This window comes from Rhipicephalus microplus, chromosome 10 (genome assembly GCF_043290135.1).
Source record: "Rhipicephalus microplus isolate Deutch F79 chromosome 10, USDA_Rmic, whole genome shotgun sequence".
Taxonomy (NCBI): Eukaryota; Metazoa; Arthropoda; class Arachnida; order Ixodida; family Ixodidae; genus Rhipicephalus; species Rhipicephalus microplus.
Genome location: NC_134709.1, coordinates 36318355 through 36327031, shown reverse-complemented (window position 1 = coordinate 36327031; position 8677 = coordinate 36318355).

Sequence of the window (8677 nt, the reverse complement as noted above, 5' to 3'; positions counted from 1 at the left end):
TGCGCTAGAAGTTTGCGGTCAGTCTGGATTGCCCGTGGAAAGCTAGAGAAGGTTCTTTCATGGAAACTAGATCATGGTTGTCCACTTGTTGCCACGCTCACCATTCTTTAGTCGCACGACTGACAGGCTGTTGAAAAGTATCTTTATATAGGAATCGAGATAAACTCTTTGACTTAAGTGCGACATCGCCTGTAGAGCCCGAAAGAAAGAGTGAGAAGATGATCGTTCACGTTATGAAGGGTTCTAAAATTTTGCTACCATTGCACGTAAGGCGCTATGTTGCTGGGTGCGGTAGGACGTAATGGTCCTTAGGCACAACTGAATGTAGACTACGTTTGCGGCTGGCGTTGCAGTGGCCTCTTGCTTTTAACTCTGATTGATTAACACCTGGAGTTTAACGCCCCGAAACCACCATATGATTATGAGAGCCGCTGTAGTGGAAGGCTCGAAAAATGTTGACCACCTGGGTTTTTTTTAACGTGCACCCAAATCAGAGCACACGTGACACATTTTCGTCTCCATCGTAAACGCAGCCTTCACAGCCGGGATTCGATCACACAACCTGCGGGTCAGCCGTTGCGCACCTTAGACACTAGACCACGGTAGCGGAGTCGTGCTTTGAAGTCTATTTGATCATTCCAGCGACTATAGGTGGCGCAGTGGAAGGTCGAAATGGCGGAGGAGACAGTGATGTCCCGAGCGTTTACGTCAGCGTCGCAAGTAGAGCGTGAAGACGCGCTCAGTGGTTTGACTACTGAGAGACCGAACTGAGTCGTAGTTATATCACCGGGTGACAGCTTGGGAGCACGGCTACATGGCGCCGCCTGCATCGCTGGAATAACCGAATAGCGTTTAAGTTAAGCTTTAATTCCGAACGCAACGAATGGAACCCGATGTATAACTTCCCCTAGAAAGCAGGAGAATCACGCAGTTTTCAGCGGAATGCTTGCATCCTACACTGTGTTCACGATACCTCTGGTCCAGGTTAGTCCAGTTTTTGAGCACCTTCTAAGTGACGGGAAAATTAGTGTACGACCATACCTTTCTGCACAGTTACAGTTCAACCCGAGACATGCGCTGCTTGGAAACTCTACCGATATGAAAGGATGAAACATATTTGACTCTAGGCAAGACTAAATATACACTGCTCGGAAAATTCATCTCGAGCCGAAATACACCTCCCTTGTTCTAAAAAAAAAGTGGAGCACTTTGCGTAACAAGCGTTGCATCAAAACCTAAAATGCATAGAGCATGAAATTACTTTGTGTTGCGACATTTAGTGGCTTTTTATTTTGTACGAAAAACAAGATTTAGCTATTATCCAAAAATATTAAAAATGGCGAAGGAGTTGACGTTCGAGTGAGCGACTGAGCCCTTTTCACAAGAGCCTCTATAAAAGCGGTGCATAATAACGGGAATGGGAGCCGGGTGTTACTAAGGGGAATCGCTGAACGTACGCGCTTAAGTAGCTTGATAAAAAAACGCAGTAAATATTCCGTTCATCACATGTATAATGTTGTCCGTGAGGACGATCCTTCGATTAGGCGCCACATATAGAGCGTCAGTACAGGTGAATAAGGTAAACGGTGTTCCAAGTTTGAACTGCCATTGCGACAGAACCGTTATTGGTATTCGTTGAGCAGCAACGTACGGGATTGTGAATACAGCTGGAGCTCGGTGTGTTATTCTGGTAAGTGGAAGCGATTTCGTGCCAATGTTCTATTTGCATAACAGCCAGATCAGTTTCAACACGGTTTCTTTCTGCCACAGTAAGGAAGGGGCATAAACAGCGCATCAAGGTGCGTAAAAAGCGTGACTTAATACTCCTTTCCCCGAGGTTGTCCTAGAGAAAAGGGAATTTCAGGAAGTTGCAGCAATGAAATTAATCTGCATATTATTCGATGAAAGTGCACTGAAGTGTCATGGACCACTCAAATGCACATACGTAAGTTATGGAACGCCTAGTAAAATTGCCCCTGGCTTAACTCATTCGTCTCAAAATAGCAAAAAAAAGGTAGAAAAAGAAGAGCATGACATTAACTGTATGTCTGGAGGTCTTATGCCTCCGATTTCCCACAAGCTTGGTGCCCTCCCAAACGACTATGTACTTCATTCTTCCGAGCACTAGGCCTGATACATTCGAATACACAGGTACGCTCCTATACATTCGCGGAGCAGGATACACAGGGGCCGGATACACACAGTCCCCATACATTCTCGTGGGGTTGTTCGAACGCGAAAGCCATCTGGTGGTCGCATCATCATCATGGCCATCATCATCGTTGGAGCTGGACAGCTCGCATGAGTAGCTGCCCCATTCGTAGTTGCTGCTGCTGCTGATGGCGATCGTGATCGTGGGAGCGGCGGTGGTAGTGATGAACATAGCTCAGCAATTGTGTAATGAGTTGATAGCGTTGATCCCCGAATTCACATGGTGTGACTCCTGGTGCGCAACTGCTACGCAATATTACGCGCATTTTTTTGCACGATGGGAAATGTGTCGAGAGTACTTTTCTGTGGTAGAGTACTTATCTGGCGTGCAGAACACCTATATTCAATTGCGACTCAAACGCAGACCTTAATGTTTTTTTTTTACTTTCATTAAACTCACTTAGGTCACGTGTGATTTCGTACTGAAGGCTGGGTTTCTCACTGTTTGTGCCTTGTGAGGTATTTAAGGCTTTCTACTTTTTGACAGGCTGTCTATACTTCACATGCAAAGAAACACAGATAAAATTCATATTTAAATATCAGACACAGAAGCTGCTTGCCCCAATACGTTTTCTCCACTATGCAGAGGGAGTTGTGTACCCGCATGCAAGTTACTGTCTGAAAGCGAATTGAAGATCTCTCAAAAAAAGTTTCCTCAATGTCTCATCACTCTACTTCTTCAGCGTCCTAAGAAAAACGTGTTGCATTTGACAGCACTAGCAGATACGCTTCGATCCACAATCCGCTCGAAAAGAGCGAAATGCATGCGTCAATAATTCACTTGCCTCGAAGCGTATAAGGATGTCGTACTTCACACACAAACCCACATCGCGCTTTTGCAGAACGTCGACGTCGTTAACGCTCGACAGAAACGCTGTCAGCGTTTGCGTTGCTCTCTAAAACAAAGTTTCAGTGTTTTCATCGTCCCGTTCCGTTACACCGCTTCGTCGGAAGCTCACACACTGTGTTCAGAAATTATCTGGCTTTTGTGAATGCCAGTTTTTAATTGAGGAAAAGACGCGCTGTGCTATGACCTTGCGGCAGTAACAACGTGAGGATTAAAGAGAGTGAGTACTCTATCCTCACGACTCCAAGCCGAGGACTAATCCTGTTACTGAAAGAGCAGTCAGAGGCTGGACACTAGGTGTACTGCTTTCAACTGTTCGCTTCTTCTACCTCCTTTCCCCTCCATCCATTTTTTTTAGTTACATGAGCAATTCGCAGCCCGTACAGGGGCTTGGTAGAGCATAGGACAGCTTATCGGAAGGCTGTAGATTCGATCCCAACCGGAGGGAAGTTTCTTCATCCACTACACTTTCCTTACATTGATGTGATGGTTGGAACAAAAACTAACATTAATATATTCTTTACATTCCTTGGCCGTTGCATGTATCAGAATAGCGTCCTACAAAGAAAGAAAACTAGCCCTCAATCCATTACACCTTCTTCGTTCATTTAGGACAACGAGGTGTTTTGAAAGTTTTAAATAATATACAACACTCTTTCGACACGCAAAAGGAACGTGCGTAGTTAACGAGTTTGAAGAGCGGGAACGGTAATTCTCACGTTTGAAAGCATGGCTGGTGTCAACATGCCTACCCAATGTCATCGCAGTTTTCAAGACGTCATGACGAATCACACCTTGTTCAAACTCGGTGGCAGATACGTACGATGGCGTAGCCGATGACGGTGAAGACACCGCTCTGTGGCTGCGCCTTCATGCGGCCGCAACAGTGACCCCGGGAATCGTGTCGTCACCCACAGCGTTAACAGGTACTGCGACGTCAAGGTTTATCTGTGAATTGTGACCTAGTAACTCGTGACGTGCTCGGTAGTGATATCGAAATACACCTCGAAAATCGGTGGTGTATAGAAAAAACTCCGAGCTGAAGTGAAGTCGTCTGTTTACGTATTGTTTATTACATACGTTAGCGCGTAGCGGCGCATTCTATTGCGAGGTGCATGGCGGCGAATTTCATTGCCACTGCGCCACATCATGGAGCGAGAGCTCACGCCGCTAGGGCACTTGGTCAGCCGCGGGATCGGACGCCGTGGTCATGCGGAGGAAGTGCTGGGCGACCAGCGGCAGCGTCTGGTTTTTCCACCTCCAGAACGCCCTCGGGTACAGCCTGCGCGTACAGATCACGTGTATGTAAAGCGTTCTTGCTGAAATATGTACATTCCGTAAACCTATGAACAGGGCTTGTTATTGGAGGTTCGTGTTTGCACAGCCATGTCCAGTGTAGCGGCTGTGGTACAGTCATGTGGTACAGCGAACGCTTCCTGTACTTACTTGCGATGCCAGTGCGAACGCTCACGATTGCGAGCCGTACTTAGTAAGTGAACAACTGCTTGGAGCTCAATAGTTCGAGGAACGTTCATGTGGTGAGGTAATACAATGAGAAAGAGGATGGGTTCACTGACGAAGTTAAGGGGAAAACAGAGATCTCGAGCTCCGTGTGGGTAACACTGCGTTCACCTTGACTGCATATATATATATATATATATATATATATATATATATATATATATATATATATATATATATATATATATATATATATCCATGCAGCTGAGTCACTGCGACGTCACCCCCTTGACATACAGGGCACATGGCGCAATGAATAGAGACGCGCAATCTCAAAGCACCGCGTATGCGTGACAACCAACAACCAACACAGTAATTAAGAAACGCGGCTTCAGGATCGCGCATCCGACACATCTGACTCGCGCTGATAAAATAAAGGGGGCCCCTTACGGAAACGCCATACATGGCCCATATATAAGTTATATCTGGCCATATATAAGCATATACGGCAGCATATGTGGCCACATATAGGCATATATGGCAGCATATGTGGCCACATATAAGCATATATGGCAGCATATGTGGCCAGATATAAGCATATATGGATGTATATCTGGCGGAGTCGGTTCATGTATGGGGTTATATACGGCCAAATATGACGCGGTTGGCCCATATAAGGAGTCAAATCCGGCCAAATAAGGCACGGCCACACCATATATAACATATCAAGTGGGTCCTTATATGTGGAAGTGCTCTCTTATTTGGGATGAACCACGTATATATTTAGCACCGTGATCACACTTTTATGCGAATTGTAATATATAACAATTTGTACACAAAGCTGACCTGCTTATTTTTCATAACAATAGGAGTATTAAATATATATGTTGTTTCTGCCATGCAAAAAAAAAACAAATTTCAGGTAAGCTTTGTGTTCGTGATAGTTGCAACTCAGTTGAATGCATATATGCATGCATTCGTGTAATTTAACTCGTACCATTTTCATGGAATTTAGGTTTGAAACAATAAGTTGCAATTAATACGACGGAAATAATGTATACAAGAGCAGACATGTTTTACGAGGAAGGAATCGTGTCAAGTCACAAAACGTATTGAAGCTTCCGAACCTCGCTATTATTATAGAGCAATCCTATATAGTATTATGTAAAGACAAAATGCATGCAAGTTATATTGTTCACATTAATGCATTGTTTAAAGTGGCAGCAAAAAATAGTAATTTCAATGCACTTTTAGCTTCCACATCGGTGGACAAAATTTCTGATTATTTGAAAGTTTTGATGGCTATATGCTCCCTTCATATAACAAGATTTCTATTAATCCTGTTCACCCCTCATCTGCGATTGCTTTCAGCAGCCATTTACTATTATTGCATGCGCAGTTCAATGTTTAAGGGAGTATTTTGAAAAACAAAAAGAACTTACGTGAATGCAACTTGCCGGCACCATTATGATTACAATCAAGATTGAAGTTGTACTAATTTATTGCAAAATACATCTTGCGTTTCCTTTGGCTACGTACAATGTTCCTGGCTGTGCCTATAGTAAATTTATCAAAAATTTCATGATTGCACAAGTGAACAAATAATTTATTGTAATGTTTTCAAGCGTCAAATAAATCTCACGTCATAGACATGTACGTTAAGAAAGGTGCAACTGACTCACACGTGATACATATTTAATGGACCATGTAATGAAATGCTGAAGCTTTATAGCAACATTTACCGTAGGCTGCCGAATTCACATAACTTCTATTTTGTGTTGGTGTGTCATTACTTGGTCGAGGTCACTAAAGCGCACGTGCCATCATCATGATTAGCCTAAACATTGCATTGTGAATACAATTAGTATGACACATTTTTTGGCGGGCTGGCGTGATACCTAAGCCAAACTCTACATTATGTAAACAGCCCTTTGCTGTGCAGGCGCGTAACGATTCAAACTGCTTGCGAACATGTCCTTTCAACACCAACACGGTAGTGCACTTACTTATAAGATATGTATGCCGGTACATACCCACCAAACTGCGCAAGTGCACACTCGCGTATAGAGATTCATGGGCACCAGGACACTGGCATTTCATTCAATGTGGTTAGATGTTTTCGGCCATGTCAGAATGATATGAGTGTATTATTATTATTATTATTATTATTATTATTATTATTATTATTATTATTATTATTATTATTATTATTATTATTATTAATGTTGTTGTTGTTGTATTTCGCAAAACGTTCAACAGCAAATCCATATGCTGTCATACTGTGTCGTTATGTAAGTTTTATGAGATCAGTTATCTTGGCGTTCTTTTTGATAGCATGCTGAATTTTTTCTACTTGCATTAAATGTGCTGCCATGCGAGGCCTTCATTCTCTTCTTGTTGGCTCAACATCTCGCGAGAATCCGGTTCTCCTACAGCCTTCTACAAGTTGTACACCGCGATATGTCGTCGTCAACTTGAGTACATATGCATATTTGATTTGGAATGGCCCTGCTAAATCCAGCAGTAGCGCCACTGAGTGAGTCCAGAAAAATTTCATAAGCATTTACCCCCATCGTTTCACTATAATCCTTTCAACACTGCTGGAATATTATATTTGCCACCAGTTAATGACCGGCAAAATCGCGCTGAGCTGTTATTTATTTACAAGCTAGTTCAGGGTGAGATATTCTGCCCTTCTCGGTTGTAATAATTTTTAAACTTTGCGTAAGTTATCGAGAGAGAATCGACCGTTGCATGTACCTACCAGCTTCTTTCAACACTCTATCCTTTACAGAATACCGAGTCTCTCTAACGTCAACTTTCTTGATTCGTTATGTTTTTCATAGTCTACAGTCATTTTGTTTTGTCAGTGAGGGCTGCCCTGTCCCAACGTAGATTTGCATATGCACAGATTCTTTCCTTTTCCGTCTTTCAGGAAGCCTTCGGCACGGTTGTGTATATTCCACATTATTTTTCAGCCCCATTCCATGAATATCTACTCTTTTGTTTGTTGTCCCATTGTGCATTGATTTTTTTCGACTGCTCGTTTTTGCTCTCTTCATTGATTTGCTTTTCTGTGGACAGTCTGTAATGTGTTGTTTATTATTGTTTTATTTTCGCGCGCGCCAGCGTGAAAAACCCTGTGGTTGTTCTTGGATACGTTAAAAATGATTGATTGATTATTGGTTGATTGAATAATATTATTATTATTATAAGTCCTTGCGAAATAAGATGAAAATTTGGCTGAAACGCGTCTTCGTAGCCAGCGTACACGAAGCAGTGATTTCAGCTCCACGGAATGCCTGTCTCAAAGGTCCTCCATGTGCAGCTTTTTCGGCTCGCGGGAGCAAGTTGAAATCCATTGTTCGAAAAAACTCGCCTGACTGCATTGGTTGCAAGGGGTGCGCACAGTAAAAAAAATACAAAAAAGGGCGCCCATCGGATGGGTGGACAATTCGGAGAACGTAGTTCGAAGAAGCGCACGTGCGCCCTGCAGCCCTGCTGTGGCTTACACCAGTCTGTCCACACAGCAGGAAAGAGAGTGCCGCGGCCCATTTCAAGTAACGACGAAGAAAATAGTTTGCACAAACATTCAGTCGTATGGTAATAACATTGCGTCAATAATTGTTAAAAAATGAAACGTCGTTCGCCAATAAGCTCAGGAAAATTTAGTTCTAGTGAAAAGTGCGTAAACTATTGATCTCAAGGAGTAATGTAATGTTCATTGTGATGTGCATGGCATGCACTGTATCCATCCGCGCCATTGTTGCTTTTTTGCTCACCGGAGTCATGGGTGCCGTGCTGATCGAGTTTGTTAATTTTCATTCCTTCTGCTCTATATTTCGTGTTCAACTACTGCTCCAATTTACACAAGATAATCGCGCAGCTCTCAGGAATCTACTTCGCTGTACGTGGCGAAATTGTGGACGGACGTGGAAGTGTTTTTGTGTGCGTGTGCGTCTGTACGCTGCTGGATTGGCGATCGCCAACTTTTCGTGCGAGAAAAAAATGGATACCTATGCCTGCGGGCAAGCGTTCCTTCGAAACTTCTTCCTAAAGCAGTACGAATGGACGTGGTGGCTTTAAGGTGTGAATAGGTTATCAGGATTAACAGGCTGCTTGAAAGACAAGTCTCGGTTAAATGTTAAGGTAAGTTCA